Consider the following 19,587-nt stretch of genomic DNA (forward strand, 5'->3'; position numbering starts at 1 on the left):
CTTGAACACACACACAAGCACACACGAATTTTGAAGAGGAAGGATGAGTGAGTTCTTTGTAGATTTAGAGAGAAATGGGAGTTTGAATTTGAGATGGAATGTGGGTGATGGAGGAGGGCTCTCCGCCAAAGATATGGAAGAGAAGGGAGAGAGAGAGATTTAAATGGTTAATACATGGGGGATTAGAGTATAGGAGCTTAGAAATATGTGAGTCAAATTGCAGGGGAAACCTCTAAACAATAATGAGGTGTCACTTAATTTATGTTAATTAGATTTCTTTTTTTTTTATTAAACCTGAGAAGTGGAGAGGGGAGGAAAAGAAAAAGGGTATTGGGCTTGAATATAAATCGAGAATATATTAGCCCAAATAAGAATTTTCGGCCCATTAGGCCCACATATGTGTTTACGGCCCAAATTGATAAAAGGAATGGGTTTTCGGCCCATATAATTAAAGAAGATGGTTTTCGGCCCAATAAGGCCCATGAAGAGTCTTATGGCCCAAAAATCCTATAGTTTAATGAATGTGGGTCCAACTAGGGCCCAAATGAGGTTTCTTAGCCCAGAAGAATCAAGTTGTGGGTTTATTGGTCCATTAGGCTCAATAAGAGGATCCTGGTCTAATAAGAGTTTGAACCAGGAAATTAGGGTTACAACCTAACGTCGAGTGAATATAGTGTATTGAATTAGGTTTGGAGCTTCATGAGTGAGTTTTGATTCGAATAACTATTTTTGAATGAGTAACATGTATAACATCAAACTTAGAGTTACAAGATACTTCAAGCATTGATTACATCTGAAAAGAATTTCCTAGCCCAAAAATCCTAGTTGTGACAGATAAAGGTCACATAACGGCTAGTGTTATCTTTTAATGGCCAAGGTGTAATTGAGATTTCTATAACCTAGTTATAAGCCAATTACACAAGTTCCTCAAACTTGATGATTTAAAATCGGATATCTGTTGTGATAAAGGTCACCTAAGGAATAGAGATCCGAGGCATAGATGTGATCAAACCTTTCTATTAATATAAGTTATTACCGATCTCATAATGCTAGGAATTATATATTAGAATATAAATGATAATTAATATATTCCTAGTTGGATTCATTAACTGGGATAAAGGTCACTTAACCATTTGTTTGTTTTACAACTTAGATCCTAGACTTTGATAATTAATGTTTTAGAAACATAAAGTGTGTTAATTATTAAAATTTAAATATTGAAAATACTATATATTCTATTAAATTTTGTAGATGAAAAAAAATATGATCTCATTAACATGCATCATCTTTCTCTTGCTGATCTACAACAGATAATAACATTCAATGGACATAATTTCAACAAATTGGTTCGTACCTTGAGGGATCTTCTCGAAAGAAACAATATATATATATATATATATATATATATATATATATATATATATATATATATATAGAGAGAGAGAGAGAGAGAGAGAGAGAGAGAGAGAGAGAGAGAGAGAGAGAGCTAGGTTCAAATATTATAACTAATTATTGTACACATATCGTATGCTATGAAAATATGTTGTTTGATAATATAAATACGTTCAATCTTACATAACTAGTGTCATTAACACACATTCTCATAGATTAAATCGTTTATAAGGTTATTATACACTTATTATTATTATTCTAATTTCTATCAGAATGTTGTCAGAATGTTTTATTTGGGTCGTATTCTGTCAGAATGAAAATGAGTGAAAAACGATGTCTGAGAACAAAAATAAATAATAATTAGTGAGAATGCATGAAAATGATGATATTTTGTAAGGTTGAACGTATTCGCATTGCTAAACAACTTATTCTCTTAATAATTCTCATAGCATACGATATATGTACAATAATTAGTGTGAATAGAATAACCTAAGCCTATATATATATATATATATATATATATATATATATATATACACACACACACACACATATATATATATATATATATATATATATATATATATATATATATATATATATATATATATTAAAGGTCCTATTTGTCACAACCCGAAATTTCTATCTTGTAAAGTCAAACACATCAACCGAAGGTCAAATTTTAGGTTTCTAGACCTAGTATACGTAAGGGTTGTGTGTTAGGAAGTGAACCACTTAAGGAACCGAGAACCAAGAACTACATTCGAGCCATAAACCTCAACAAGTGAGGTTCATGGCCGCAAACTAGGTTCACGGCCGTGAACCCTCCTTAGGCCGTGAACTCTTCCCTTTATATAGGAGTTCGGTTCATTTTCCTTCATTTCTTCATTCCTTGGCCACAAACATTCCATTCTCTCTCAAGTATCATACCCGAAAACACCCTCTTTCACTCTTAAAACACCTCTTTCCTTTGTATCTCCTTAGAATACAACTTAGGACCTTCAAACACTTGCCAAACATCAAAGATCTTCAAGTGTTCTTCCCTGAAGTTGGGCCGTGAACCACTCATAGGGCCGTGAACCATCATAGGTCCGTGAACCATGCTTGGGCCGTGAACCCTTCATGGAGCCGTGAACCAACATAGCTTGGCCATGAACTCCCTTTCAGCCTAAGAACTTGCTTCTAACACTTCTTTGGTGAGTTATTCTTGCATCCTAGGTTGTTTCCTAAACGCCTTTGTAGTTATAGTCACTAACTGTAAACATATATGTGTGATAATATGCTAATTAGGACTCGTTTGTGCTACAGAACTTCACTCGTGGAAGTAACACCCTTATTCCAGTCTTCAATCAAATCACTCATAAGGTGAGTTCATACCCCTACTTTTTCACTATTTTAATGTTTTTAAGGGGTGAATACAAGTAAAAACACAAGGAAATCTTGTATTATTATTCAAATGATTTCAAACAGTTTTCAAACATTCCAAACTATTTCAACTATTGTAAACTATTTTAAAAAGAATATTTGAAACTACTTATATTGTTTTATACTTATAATTTCCAAAATACATACATACATATATATATATATATATATATATATATATATATATATATATGTATATATATATATATATATATATATATATATATATATATATATATATATATATATATATATATATATAATTACGATCCAACAGGCTTTGGACTGATGTTTCCGCCCTATCTCTTGTTCATTGTCTAGTTGTGGACTAGGGTTGGAATCACTTGTCCGACTGCCTGATTGATTTTAATTATATATGTGTTATATATATATATAGTGGATATGAAATGTATTTAAATAAAGTTTTAAACCCCTTTTGTAACATGTCGAGCAAAAGGGATTTTTTTCTCAAGTTATTCTTTATGTTATACAAACTGTTTAATTTATAGGCTTTGCATTACATTTAGAACATGCAAGTAAACTATAATAGGTATAGTTTAGGGTACACTACAACTATTTTACTAAGTCATGGTTATCATACTAAAAGGATTATTTATCTATAATTATTGTACACTACTAGTACAGGATAACATATACAATTTCAAGTACAAAAGAACATTAATATTCTCTATGTGTCTAGTTAATACAAAGTTATGGGGAACTAGTTTGTTGTGCCCATCAGGGTACGATCAAATATAACCAGAGTCTCATGGGAGGGGAACGTGAATTTGTGTATAGATCTATATGGGACTGACAATCCCGCACCTCGCAGTTAGCTACAGCCGGACCGACATGTCTGCGGGTGATAAATGTCATACCAGCTTTTCGACGTCTACAATACGTCGTGTTGTATACTAGTCAGATTTAGTATGGTTATATAAAATACTCACAATAGTATTAACTAAGGCGTCTAGACTACGAGATTTCATAACTTCAAGAGTTTTCATAAACACAAGGACACTACACTACACTACTACTCTAGTACATGAACATACATTTTAGAAGGGATCTATAATGCTAATATTATGATTCGTTAGTTTATATATCAGGGTTATATATGAGTGGGACCCGATAAACAGTAGAATGTGTGCCTTCCGTTTCATTTCCTGTTCCTTGTTTGGTTGTCGGCTTAGAGCAGATACATACAGTTTACTATCTATTCGATCTTGGTTATATGTATAACTCATATACACTAATAAATCATACGAGGAATCAGGTATAAGTCAGGTGCATACATATACATATACGAGAACAAAAGGTCCATACATATACATATACAAGAGCACTACACTATTTTCTAGTACAAAACATACTTCTTGGAAAGAACAATTCACTAGGTACATACAAATACAAAAGTTTGCATACAAATATTGTCACATGCCCAAACCAAGGATGACGGAAACGTCCGGGGGTGGGATGACTTCATGTGTAGTATCGTGACCACAAGTATAGTAGCGAGCCAAAGTAAATACAACCATCATAAATATAATCAAGAAAGTTACATAGTTACATGAATTCAATGTTTCAAAATCGATTACATTATGATGAGAAAATTTTTGTTAAACGCTAAGTGCATAAGCTTTTGGAAGAGTGTCAACAATTAAGTCGGTGAGTGCATAAGCTTTTGGATGTAGAGTTTGAAAACCTTTGTTTGTAAATGTAATGTATACTCAAGAAAAATCCAATAATTTTGCTCATAAAATGATATGTACTCTTAAATTCCAAGACCGAGCGTATGTATGTCATTTCGTACTTGTAATAATGTAAGCAGGTTTAAATGAATAAAAACCCCTTTTTAAAAGTAGAAATTCCCGTAAACTATATGTGTCGTTAACTCCCTATGTGAGTCGCTATAACCATGCTATGACTTAGTAGACCTGCTACGACGTTCTTTGGATGTCGGAATGTTATGACGTTTGTCATACCTGTCTTGCTGGCCGAGCTTTTGCAAGAAGCTTGGATGTGGGTCGTCACTCCCAATATAGATCTATATATAACTATCACGCTCTCCCTACAAGAGACTCTGGTTATAACTTACAGGAATTTTAGCCCATACTCTAAGAGTACAATGAAGTAATGTCACACAATTTACGTTCACGAATTTACGTGTAGTGTAAATGTCAAACCCTTTTCTGTAGTGTAATTGTATCCCTTTTTGATTGTGTATTTATAGTGTACAAATCCATAAACTATATCCATATAGTTTATTGTACATACTTGTAGTGAATGAAAAACATCGTGAATGACTATTTCTGTTTATGATGTTTAAATAACAAGAAATACATTCAACATATAGAAATCTTATTGCTATGCACTTTGCTCAACATGTTACAAAGTGTTAATAAATTGAAAGCTGTTTAACTAGTTTTAACTTTTCTGTACTGTTTTTAGAAAATCACAGAAAAGTCATACAATGTTGAAAACTGAATCCGTAAACTCTGAGAGTTCAGGATATGTGTCTAGTATGTTCATGATTTTTATCATGACTTTTAGTGGTCTCTAACTGGTGCGATAATGTCCATATTCACAGACTAGTCCAAATTCGTCTTTGAAATGATAGGCTGTTTTGTAAAATTCGCCATAAATTGTAGAAAAATTGTATGAGGATGTGCAAGTAGTCGTTAGAAAGGTATAAACCTGAAATATTTGCACCTTGTACAGTTTTGAAAAATAAAAAGCTTATGATGTTCAAAACAGTCCGTGAAGGAGACCCAACTTTCTCGTTGAAAGCTGTTGGCAGATTTAGAGTGTATTTTAGTGTTGTACTTGTATTCTCCCCCATAAAACTTGATAAAAACGTGAAAATGTAGGGGTATGAACTCACCTTGTGTGGTTCTCTGAGTTGAATTTCGAAGGAAAGAGGTTTCCAAGTCAAGATCACTTGGTGATAGCTTAAGAGTTTGAAGATCCTAGGGACAAACATGACGATATTTGTATGAGAATCCGATAATTTGGGTGAAGAAATGTAGATTATTCAAGAGAGGGGCTGAAGGGCTTACCAAGAGTGAAGTGAGAATGAGATGCTTCCTGGAGGACTTCGATTTCCAGAGAGAGTGAAGAGTAAAAGAGAGAAAAAGTGTATTTTTGGAGGGTGTGAGTGTGGTTTTATAGGTGCAGGTTGGAGGCCCAATGAGTGGATTTGCGTAAGAAAATCTGATGGAGTGTTGGAAGAAAGATATGGATTTGACTAGATATGGGGGGCATAGTGACATAAAGTTGTCATAGTGTGGGTGTAGGGGTCGTTGGTGTCATAGATCTTGGAAAGGTCAACACTCCTATACAATATCTTGTACAAAGATATTATCCTTAGATAAAGTTTCCCCAATATATGATTAAAATATGGATTTTTGGGGTTTAATAGGTTAAAATATGAGTTTGGGTGAAAATTCCCCGTCAAAATCATCAAAAACAAGCTTAAGAAGCGAACGCAGTAAAAAACTGGGGATGAGAGGCGAAACTGCGAGATTTCGAGGGCCAGAACCGAAGGCTTCGGTTCATGAGGATGGGAACCGAAAGTAGGCTGATCTGAGCCGAAAGGGGTGTTCGGTCCTTAAAGTGGTTTCAGTCTCAAGGAAGGTTCGGTTGTGCGGCTAAGGAGCCGAAAGTAATATGGACCGAAAGTGGGTATTCGAACCGAAAGGAGTTTCGGTCTTAATGAGGTTTCGGTCCCTAAGAGGGTTCGGTCCTAAGGGTAGTTTCGGTTCTAGGGCAGGTTCGGTCCTTAGGCAGGTTCGGTTCTTAAGGAGTAGTTTCGGTCCTTAAGGCCAGTTTCGGTTCTATATGGCTATTTTTCAAGAATTCTTCTTGTTTCGAGTGGTTTTTGACTAAGTTAGGGGTCGGGATGCCCCGAGCGATCATAAAAAGTTAAAAGAGATTTTGGGGGAGATTTGTTTGTGACCTTAGTTAGTGTTTAGCCTCGTAAGGCAAGGTTTGTAAACCCCGATAAGTCTCATTTTGAGTGTTGTACGCCCCGAAAGGCATGTGATAGTGTTTAAACGAGTCGTCACACAACTTACCCTGACTAGGGTTTAGATTTTCTGAACACATGAAATCTCTAAGTGGTACTTTGTATTAAGATAGGTAGTTATACAATCGTATACATAGTGTAAACCCTAATATAAAAGATTAGATAAGTTGAACAGTTTGACTTGTTGACTTTATTTAACTTTGAATTGACCAGAAAATTGACGGTTGTCACAAATACAACGGTACTACATTATCTAAGTTAAATGAAGATATCACTCAAAAAGGACCAACACTGTTAACTTTGTAATTACCTAGGGCATACACCAGGGTTATATACAATGTAGATCAGACAAACAGTAAGATGTGTGGATTCCGCCTCATTTCTTGTTCCTTGTTTGGTTGTGGGCTTAGGGCAGAACCACACAATCAACTATCTGCGTGATCTGTAGTGTATATAACTTGTATACACTAGGTAACTGTAGAAGGAACTATTATGATGTCAAACAAATTTTAGGCATTCTAGAAAAAAATTTCGTAGTTGATTTACCAAAAAATAAGTTTTAAATTCATTGGATTTTTTTTGATCTTTTTTTTAGAAAAAAGCCGAAAATAGGTTTTGAATCTTTAGGACAATTCATATATTCGGAATTGGCATTGATTCATATTTTAATTGAATAGATGTATCTAGGGAGAATTCACTTTGAAGCGACTGCTCCCTAGATACATACGTCGTGATATTTTATTTCACAATTGAATCAATTTAAAAAAGACCTAAAGTTAGGGATTTATCAATAGGTAATGTTGCACCAATACCCAACCAAAGGGCCACTGCAGTACCAATCAAAAATACGGTTGTCGCTACTGGACGACGAAATGGATTTTGGAATTTATTAACATTCTCTAAAAAATGTACTGTTAATAATTCCGCAGGTACTGAAACCATTAAAAGAACAGCCAATAATTTATTGGGTACTGTACGAAGTATTTGAAATACGGGAAAGAAATACCATTCGGGTAATATTTCCAAAGGAGTTGAAAATGGATCTGCCGGTTCACCAATCATTGATGGTTCTAGAACCGCTAAGCCTACGTTAGATGCAATAGTACCTAGATTTACTACCGGAAAAATATATAAAAGATCTTTGGGCCATGCGGGCTCCCCGTAATAATTATGACCCATACCTTTAGCCAATTTCGCTTTTAATACAGGATCTTTACATCAGAAAATATTGGATTTTTTGGAGGAACATTCTAAGGTTTTCAAAGAAAAAAGAACATATCTTCTAAAACAAAATACTTATGAACTCACCAACTTAAATGTTGATACACTTTCAAAATCACTTGTTTTCTCATGAAACTAATAGACAGTTGCGCTCAGGGATTCTAGAAGACGGAGCATAATAACGTCTTGTCTTTATTTTGCTATATACTTTTGATGTCAATCATATGTGATTCAAATACAATGTAAACACTATACTATTAGTGCAATGGATGTTGTTGCTTGTTTTACTATTCTACAATTGTTGTGATACTGTACATGACGTCCTCCGCCCCCGAATGTTTCCACCATCTCGGTTTGGGGGTGTGACCTGAACAACCTACACTTACCAATAGACATGAACATGATGCCTGGTGGAAGCACCATTATGATGTTGAAGATGTTTCTGACATCAAACTAAGAACAAATATTCCTCACATTTGGAAGGAATTAGATAGCTTAGATGCATATCATATGTTTCTTCAGGTGAAGAGGATATTCATAAAATACAATGTTATTTGTTTTGAACCAGTTCAAACACAGGACGGATGAAAAGCTAAAAAGAGTCACCACTATAGACTGCTACACAACTAGGCTAGTTTACCTATTCAATTGACAATATAGAAATGGTAAGAACGGTTTGTCAAACACAAGGGGAATGATTATGATTCAATATTAGTATATCTACTACTAATTTAACTAAAAAAGAATATTCAAAACATGGGGTTTTATGATTTTAAAGTTCAGAAACTTCCAATATTAATTTTCACAGAAAACTAAACTAGCAAACAATTACTTTAACTAAGCAAACAGAATAGAAAACGATTTCAAATAAGATTAAAAGAGTACTTCTGTTTAGATTCGATTCACCTGTTTCCTATGGTTGATTTTGTTAATAGTACAATATATTTATTAAGTGGTTATCGAATCTTATGATGACTAGTTACCTTGGTAGGATTTCTTTGTACTAATAACTAAAGAACAAATAACACAATGGTCATGCAATTAGTGAACACATAATTAATTTGATATATTCAGATTATGAATGGTATGATCTAGTGAATTTTTATCAATGGACATGATAATTATTCTAAGTATAGCTTGGATACCTAATACTCTCTAACACAATTAAAATTAACGATTAGTATTACCTTACCCTAGGGTTAGACCTATTTCTAGTCCTAAGAGTTTATGGTTATAAAATAGTTAAGATTCATATTAATGTAATTAGATTGATCTTTTTAACAACACCGAACTCATTTATAGGCAATAATAATTATAACTTAATATGATAGGTAATGATCAATCAAACACTAATAAAAAAAATTAAATCTGAACTATTGAAATCAACACATAATATTGAGGTTCATCTACTCCAAACAAAAGTAAAGGGTTTTTAGCTCATAACAAAAGTAGAAACACAATTAAAAACAAACTAAATTCTCTTAAACATGATTAAACAAGCAAATTGAATGATTAATGATATTTTGGTTCTCAATCTATTTGATTATCGCTCTGATCTCGATTGTTGGCTTCTTTAGGGTTTCTAAGAGTTCTTTGGACGTCAATTGTCGTATAAAATCACACCCTGATTTAGATAATGAATGAGGTTTGTATTTATAATGTTTGCAAAATATGCGCCACCACGCGATGGTGTCAACTCCTTTGCGTACCTTCCAAGTAATATGAATTGTGGCTTATCCGATAGCATAATTGATCAAGACTCCTCATCGCGATGTGCTAAGTGTTTCACCATGACGTGATCTTTAGAAAATGTAAATTTTTTGCTCCTTGATGATTGTCTTCAGTTTATCAGCTTCCAACATAGCTCCTTTTCTAGCAAGCATGTCCTCGCTGCTACAAAGCAAAATATAAACATTATAAGTATCTTTTTATCTCTAATTAAGACCAAGATGTGGCTAAAAATACTAAGATAGAGCGCATATGAATATATATGACGATATCAAAATACCCTAAACTTGTCTTTTGATTGTCCCCAAGCAAAACTGATTAATATTATAATTTCACTTCAATACCACCACATCAATACCTTGCTCACCAACATCATACATAATAACCAAGTTGGATTCAACAATTTTGTCTCGCCGCAATGCATATATTTGTGTCTAGATCCTAATTACTTTCAAAATCCGAAATACTAACAATCCTTTTAAATTAGCTCCACTTATTTTGAACAATATTCATTTCTACATCCCTTCGAATATACCTTAGAAAATCCCCTAAACCTCAAGATAGTTTTGTTATAATTAGTAATAACAAGTCAAGTTGACGGTCAAGCACTGCGAACATGAATGTGACAACACCTATCATATACTATTCCTAGTTCTAAAGTGCAATTGAAGTCATTATACTTGAAATTTTCATAAGGAATACCTTGAAATTTATCAAAGCTGACAATATTTAACAATAAAGAATAATTCATAATTTAAGTATTTATTAATGGTCTAAATAACAATTTTTTTGCATTTGATATAAATAACGCCCAAAACGAAGATGGTATGATGAAGTTACAAATTTTAAAATCAGTATCTATTTGATTTTCCTGAAACAAACTTTGCACTTCTTTGTTTGGAATAGATACAAAACTCGTAAATTGCTTTTGAGCAAGTTTTTGAACTCATATTGTGGTCTATTATTTTATTTCATATTTACGACAATTTTAATCTCAGGCAAAATCAGATTCATAAAATCTGTCGGATTGGAAACCATTAATCACGAAACTTTAAACGACTTTTTCCGGAGTTCCACATATCATAATTGAATTCTATATGCATTTATAGAACTTACACAATCAAGATAATAAGCAGATACTTTTGGAAAAAATTTACGAGATGATATGATGGCACGTGAATCAAGAAATGAGATTTGAATCGCAAAAGTACATAGCCTTTGTTTATTTCCAAAAACTACCCTATAAAGGTCAAAGGAGACTTTTTGGATGATCAGCTAATGCCTCAAATTGAATCTACCCTCTCTCGAACTTCTCAATCTCTCTCAATCCTCTCTTTATTATCTCAAACTCTCTTTCTCACTCACTTCTTTCTTCTTCCTTTTTTTGGATTGCTGCCAAGAACCACCAGAAAAGGGCAACAACACCTCCTTCTCCTCTCTTTTCCGTAGATTGTACCACCCAAACACCCCAATCCCTTTTGTGTTTTCGTCCGAAAAACAAATAAGAATCGACGGGGAAGTTTCTGTAGTTCTTATGAGTCGAGTGAATGAAATGAAATCAGAGTATGAATTGAATCTAGATCACAAGTTGTAAATAGAATCTGTTTGGCTTGATTCATACTGATGAAAGATACAAGAGAGTAATAGAGTAAAGAACACGGAGTGCAAAAAAGTTACTCTAACCCTTATACTTATCCCTATTTATAGGAATGACAGAAGCATACAAAAAAAAACATAAGTGCTAAACCAGTACGCTTTGACATCTAAAAGAGCCCTTATGAAATACATACAATAAACACAATGAAACAAACTTCGACACTAAACAACACAAAAGACACTTCGACACCCCACAACCAATTTTTACCTCTACGTTCTCCCCCTTTCTGAGCAATGTCGAATCTTAAGTCATTAGCATCTTCATTGCTTGATGAAGTACTCTGAATCTCTGTGTACCATATGATCGATTTGCGTATCTCAGCTTTATCTCCATCATTATTCCTTTTGCAATTATTCATACGAACAAGAAGATTCATATATTGCGAACTTCTATATCTCTCCACATCTGCCACTTGAAACAAGAATTTTGTATTCTTTTGATTCTTGTTCTTTCCAACGAATACAACTCCCTATGGCTTTACACATATCTCTTCATCTTCAAAATTTTTGAGACTTCCTTGACCTTTAAGCAACAAATGGGGCACAATAATTTGTCTTCCCATTGCTAAAGCAAGTTCAACATATGTTAAGGCTAGGAAATCATAGTAATTGTCTATGAATAGCTTGATATGTGCAAAACCAGTCAAAAAGTCTTCTTTGCTGTTTACTTCAAGTTTCGACACATCCACACTACTCAAGATCTTCGCAACATTGATGAGATCATTAAGATTCATCAAAGGAAAATCTGCCCCTGTGAAATCACAATCCACATTATTAGCACAAAATATGTGATAATGAAAGTTCTGTAATAGTCCTTCGAAAAGTTGATCCTTAGCAACACCCAAAACTTTGACTATTTTCACTAAGGACCAAACCTCTTCTTCTTTCTTTCCAAGAACTGCATGAAACCTCATATTTCGCTTCTTGTATTCCTCTTTATCTTCGAACTTGTCCACCAATTGATACTGAGTTGAGATAAACATCATATGATTGATGGGAAAATCTAGTTGGTTGAAATATGAAATATCTATCTCATAGCTCTTCTTCGGTACTTTCAGAAAATCAAACATATCTCCAAGCGAAACATGTTGCTCAATGGTTTCATAGCAAAACTGTTTGGAAGGATCACCCTTGTCAAGATCTGGAGGATCACCTTGCCTTTGCCTCAAGATACTATTGATTTATCTTTGTCTTTCAATTTCATTTTCGACATTCTTCTTTTTCTATTCTTCTGACATTTACTTTACTATACCTTTCCCTCTATCATCTTTAGCTTGATTTAAAGGCGGTGGCTTAGAACCTGAACCCCCAACAGTTGAACCAATGACTATGCCTTTAGTCAATGGATTCGAAGTCATTGTAGTTGAGGTAGTTGTCATTGAAGTTGGAATTTGTGTACTCATCACCTTCCCAACGACCTTTTCTTTATCAGAATACATCGATGATCCAACATCCTTTTCTCCCCCTTTCACCCCTATTTTAACAGGTGAGGCATCTGTTGGCATCAAATGCACAAGCTTTAGAAGACGAGCCAATTCGGCTTTCAGATTAGACATCAGAGAGGAAAACATTTTGGAGAGAGACTCCTGAGAAACCAAAGGAGGAAGGAGAAACATTAAGCTTCTAAAGTGATTCCTTCAAACTCCCTAAAAACTCTCCCAGCTTAGTAAACACCTTGGTATCAGACTTTGTCTTCAAATCAACCTTAGTGATAAGAGAATTGTAAAACTCAACAACCTTCGTAACTGCATCACCAATTACATCAACCTTAGTATGAAGAGTTGAATAATTCTGATCAATTTTGGTAATCTCCTTCGATATTTTAGTTTTGATTGTCTCGACTTTAAAATGAACAGCCTTATCCACTTTCTGAACCTCTTTGACGAACATAATATGACGTTCTTTAGAAACAACACCCAGTCCCTTAACCTCATATTGAAAATTATTAGCATGACGCTTCAAACGTTCTTCATGTTTCGATTCAAGCCTCTCCATTACCATCCGCAACCGATTTTCTTGGGCTTTCAATAAAACATCAACTTCGATCCAATAATCGCTTTCTTGACATAAGCATGTGATCAGGAATATTCTCCTCCTCAGAGTCAAATTGAATGTTAGTAAATGAGACCATGAAATCAACATCATCTTGATCAACCTCAGGAGTTGACTTTGGACCTTCGGTTGATGGAGAAGGGAAAAGAGAAGTAATAGGTTGATCCATGATGTTGTGATAAGTAGGTGATATTGTGGAAGCAGGTAACGAAGTGGTGTAGGAGTAATAAATGGTGGTAAGGAAGTAGAAGTGTCGATAATGGTTGTTTCGATTGTGGATGAAAGAACAATGGAAACAGGAACAAACGAAGCTGGAACATTGGAATTACCTTGAGCTTTGTGATTCGACATCCCATTACCCATGTTGACATTTATGTCCATATCAGATATGTTCACAGTGATGCCTGAAGTTCGAACCTCCTCTAAAACGGATTCAACAATTAAGACTTCAAGTGGTATGACAATGGTCTTCTCAGGAATGGATTGAGTTGACGGATCACCTAAATTAGTAGTTGTGTCCAAATTAGAGACTTTCGTAGAGCCACTAAGACTTCCAGTCTCCTAAAAATTCGACTTGACTGGAGAGTCCCTTTGAGGTGATGCAAATCCAATGTTATCATTTCGAAGCGGAGACTGATCACTATCATCTTCGAATTCTGTCTCTACCACAACCTTATCAAGAGGATCTTGTAATATCTTCTACTTCTTCTTGATCTTCTTTACCATAGCATGAGCTCTTCGTTTCTTTGAAGCCGAAGAAACTGGAACTGGGATTTCGAGAATAACCACACCCTTACGACTGAGTTGTGGTTTGCGAATCTGCTTTGTTTTCAAAAAAAACATACGTCCTTATGTAACGAAAGAGACTTCTCAGGAATGTCTTTGACAATAGGCCTCATTTTCAGGTGAATGACGAGGTCTATGTGCCAGATTCTTCGTTCTTTTAAGAACACCTGTTTTCGATGGCACTACTTCCTTTTGAACATCCTGAACAACATGTTCTTGGATAGGCTTCATGACCTCCTTCTCTACTACCTCAGGTACATATTTAGGTTTTTCAACCTTTGTGGATTTCATGGAGCTTTTACCCCATTTCGAAGTACCTTCAACTCCCTTAGGCAGCAAAACTCCTACCTGCAAATCCGTATTGATTGTTGAAAGGTAAGTAACAAGAATAGGATCTGTCGAATCCACCTTACGAAGCATAGCATATGGAATTCTTGAAACTGAAGGAAACATCTCCAAATCATCTTCAAAAGTCTTCGGATGTTGATAGATGGTAAACTCTGATTTTGAACATCAAAGGGAATAAGAATCCCTTCCTTCTCATATACGTCTTGAAGAATAAGACTCCACTACCGAGCACACGAAACACCATTGGCAACATGGGTATGAGAAATACCAATGCCAAACTCCTCCCATAATTGTGAAACATAATCTACATTCCAATCATAGTACAATCCAACAATTAGGGCATATATTTTCAATTTAGCTTTACCAAGCCCAACACTTTGACATGTGAGGCATCGAAGAAAAATCCTAAAAAGAAAATTCTGGATTCAAGGCAGATCAGACTTCTTGAACTTATAAGCCTGTAAGTGGAGGTTGATGACCCATCTCGTTAAACATATGGATCACCTGATCATTGGTTATTTCATAAAACGAATCATTGTTGGGAAGTTTCATGATCTGGGCAAAGTGTTTCTTGGAGAGCTTTTACTTCTTCTCATTCATGAGTTGGAATGTGACAATCTTGGAGGTTTTGTTGAACACAACTGTAACATCCCAAAAATATGGACCAAAAATTTCATTTTAAAACTTATTACAAAATCATAAATCATCCATCATCATAAAGGAAAATCAAGGATCATGTATCTCAAAACATCATGTCAAATACTGTATCAAAATCATGTGAGAAAAATATAAGAGTCTAAACAATCCCAAGCTAAAACTGTGGTGTGTGCCATGCGATCATCCCGAGCCCTTCCCCTTGCTAGTGGAAGTAAGTGAAACCAAAACTGAAAACTGTAAGCATGAAGCTTAGTGAGTCTCCCCAACTACCACATACCATACACATATAACATACAACTAGGAGATACAGGCCCCACCCACACTCATTGAGATACGGGGCCCCGCACACACTCATGGAGATACGGGTCCCGCCCATACTCCGCTGTCTAGGAGATACAGGTCCCGCCCACACTCCGCTACTACGAGATACGGGCCCCACGCACACTCTGCTACTACGAGATAGGGGCCCCGCCCACACTCCGCTGTCTAAGAGATACGGACCCTGCCCATACTCACCTACTAACATGCATAAAAGTATCACACAGACTACAAGTATATCTAGGGCTATCAATCAATCATATATCATACTCAAACAATACTAGGAGATACAGGCCCCGCCCACACTTGGCTACTATGAGATTCGGGTCCCGCCCACACTCGAATAATAATGAGATACGGGCTTCGCCCACACTCTCATACATAAACAAACACATACAAGTGTCACACAGACAACAAGTATAGCAATCCAACAATCCGACTGATATCTATACTCTGATAGTAATGAGATACGTGCCCCGCCCACACTCTGCTACTAACATATCACGTATACGAGTCGACCTTGGTGCCTTAGACCCATTCCTAATGAAGGAAACTCACCTCGCACTGCTGAAGTCCCGCGAATAAATCTCGGGCTGCTGGCTGACATATCCCCAAGCTGTCAACATCAAAACAAAACCCAATTAACCATTTTAGGCTTCCTATGCATAACTCTAAAATCCCAGTTGGGGTAAAAGGACCATTTTAACCCTAACCTAGCTTGGTCCAATATTAAGTCCCAAACTCATACTCTAAGGCCCAAAAGTCAAATAATCAACCAAGACCCAACTATGGCCCAATTTTCCAAATTGGGCCCAATCCTCTACCTGGTCTTACCGTAAGGCCCACTCATTTATTCTGGTCCAACACTTGGCAATCTAGTGGTCCAATATCTCATAATCGTCAAGGACCAGTTATGGCCCATCTATGGCCTAATTTTCCAAATTGGGCCCAAGCCTTTCCATAGGGCCTTATCCTAAGGCCCAATCCAAATATTCTAGTCCATACTTGTTCTTGGATGGCCCATCAATAGTCCAGACATCTAGGCCCAACAGAAAAGGCCCAACTCAAAACCCAATGCAATTAGGGCTTTCACATGAAATGATGATTAGGATTAAGTGTTCTCACTTAATCCATTAAGGACTTAACCCATTAAGTCCATTATTCCACTAAACCAGCATATAATGGAATCGGCATAAGTCATAACTTCAGTCCACTGGTCCAAACGCGGGTCCCGACAATCCGAAACTAACATTCTCTAAAATTAGGGCTTTCTAAACCCTAATTAGGATTTCTAACCCAAACACAAACCGGCTAAGTCCAAGATTAAACTATTGGGCCAATTATGGTTCCACTAGGCCAGGCACCACCCACTGCCACCTCGGGCAGTGGTGGTCGGCGGCGGCTCATGGTGGCAGGCGGCGACAGCCACCATTTCCAATGGTGGTGGTGGTGATTCCTACCCAAGAATTGCATAAACAACTTCACACATCATAAACATACACACACAGCCACCTCCTACGGTGGCTGGTGGTGGCAAGGGTGGCAGAAAACGGAAAAGCGGTGGCAGCCACCACCTTGAGGTGGTGGTGGTGGATTTTCCGTCAATTAACTTGCATATAACACCACAAATCCCATGAGCAGCCTAAACACTTGACCATCCTCATATTCAGCCACCTCACAGGTGGCTACCATCACTGGAAAAAGGCAGAAAAGGTGGCCAGAAAGGTCCCCGGCAGCAGCAGGGACGTGTCTGACGTCGCACACGAACAAAAAAGGACGGAGGAGAGGAGAGAGAGAGATGGCAGAGAGTCTTACCAGGAGTTCCTCGATAGCTCGCGACCCACACAAGCGAACACAATGTTTCCATCGACGCTCGGCGGTTCTCCGGAGCCCGCGACGTCTCCGATAGCAGTATCGTGGCGACGTTCATCGGTGGGGCAGCAGGCGGCATCCTTGCTTGGTTGGAATAGCGAGAAGAGGAGAGGTGGCGGCTGGCAACTCACGCATGGCGGCTGGAAATTGGCCACTTAGGTTTAAGGTTGAAAATGCGACGTGGGGAGGATACTGGGTTAAGTCCCGTATCCATTCAAACTTTCACTAATTTATCCATTATTAGTCCCTCCCCACAATATTGTTTCAATTTAGCTCCAAAACTTACACTTTAGCCCCTGCCCTCAGAAATCTTTACAATGTGGCTCCAAAATTTACACCTAACCCCCACAATTCAAAAAATTATCACAATTAACTCCCATGGCTAACATCTCTAAATTATTATGGATCTAGGGCTCGAATAAAATAATATATGTCAGACCCTCGAACCGGACGGCGGAATCGTCTGAGGGCTCGTGTGACTATCAATTGTATATCATCACAATGAATATATATGAAACAAAACACCATCATCACCAACATTACATCATACAACTGTCATTGTTTACATCGAGTACATTGTTAAATATTACATTACTAAAATATCAATTGTTCGAAAGTAGACATTTCACAAACATGCAATTTCCAAACAACACTTGAAATTCTCCAGCTTACCGATTACCAGAGAATACAAGTTATTTTGAAAATGGTCAACATATATAATGTTGGTGAGTTCATAAGCATGATTGTTTTAAAAGGTTTCGTAACGTTTGTATAACCCAGAAAATCCGATTTTTTCTGTAAAAGCTGTTCAAAACATAATGTGATGATCGAATATATGTATGTGTGATTTCATGGCATGTATAACTGAATGAATCCAAAAAGTTTTCCTTGTTTCGTATTTGATGTATATAAAAAAATGAGTGATGATATTCCCCGGAAAATCCGATATTTCCCGTTTCAAAACAGTACAATAGTTTTTGTATTATCGTATGATTCATTTGTATCGTCACCGTAAAAGAATTTGAATTCCCATGAATGTATAAATGGTAATGGATCTCTACGTGAGTCGTTATAACCATGCATGATAAATGACTAATTCGCCTGTCTTGGCATTTTTCCAAACGCCGATTTTGATCAAGATTTTGTCACCCTAGACTGGCCGAGTCTAACTGTAGTGAACAACTTAGGTGTGGGGGAGTCACCCCCGTATAGATCTATACACAAACTCTCGCTCTCCCTCCAGGAGACTCTGATTATAACTACAGGCTACGGCCGAACACTCATTGGTGTCAACCGCTAATTCTCACTAAATCCCAATTATTACCCCATGAATATGAATATCGTTAGGTGTATTTTTAATTTCCAAACCGTTTAATGATTTCATGTTTATGAATAAAGCCTAACGAACACAAAAAAGGACAACTGTGACCCACTAATCATGTAAGTTATTTCTAGGCTGTCGAGTATGCGATGGACACGTTATAGCCCATCAAGCATATGATGAATAATTTGGGCCATATTAGCAATGCACATGGACCACTAAAGCCCAATAGCATGTAAAAACTAATGAAGGACCATTAGGCATGTAATTGGGTCACCGGAAGCCCAATAAACATGTCTTGATTTTATTGGGCCTAATAATCATGAAATTGGGCCACGAATGCCCAATGTACACAATGAGTAACATTAGGCCCAACCATTGTATTATTTCTCCGTTTATCGATATATTTGTAGTGTCGGGTTTGTTTTATACAAAGTATTTGATTATGACGTCAAAACACTTGATGTTTGATTTATAACGACACTTCGGTTTTTATAAACTTTTAAAATTCATAAGTTATAAACCTTTATATCTTTGGCCCAATTGTTTAAAACTTATCATATTTGATCCAAAACTATTTACTTGACCATTTCAGCCCATTTTTCATATAAAGTTACATTTTCAGCCCTTTCTTAATAACAATGACATTTTTAGTCATTTTTGATGAAAATTGACATTTTTGGTCCTTAACTCATTTTTCTTTGCATTTTCGGCCCAAACATAATTTATTTTACTATTTCAGCCCAAAAATTTATTATTTGGCATTTTCAGCCCATATTTGTAA

This window comes from Lactuca virosa, chromosome 4 (genome assembly GCF_052849685.1).
Source record: "Lactuca virosa cultivar CGN04683 chromosome 4, Lactuca_virosa_CGN04683_v6, whole genome shotgun sequence".
NCBI classification, from domain to species: Eukaryota; Viridiplantae; Streptophyta; class Magnoliopsida; order Asterales; family Asteraceae; genus Lactuca; species Lactuca virosa.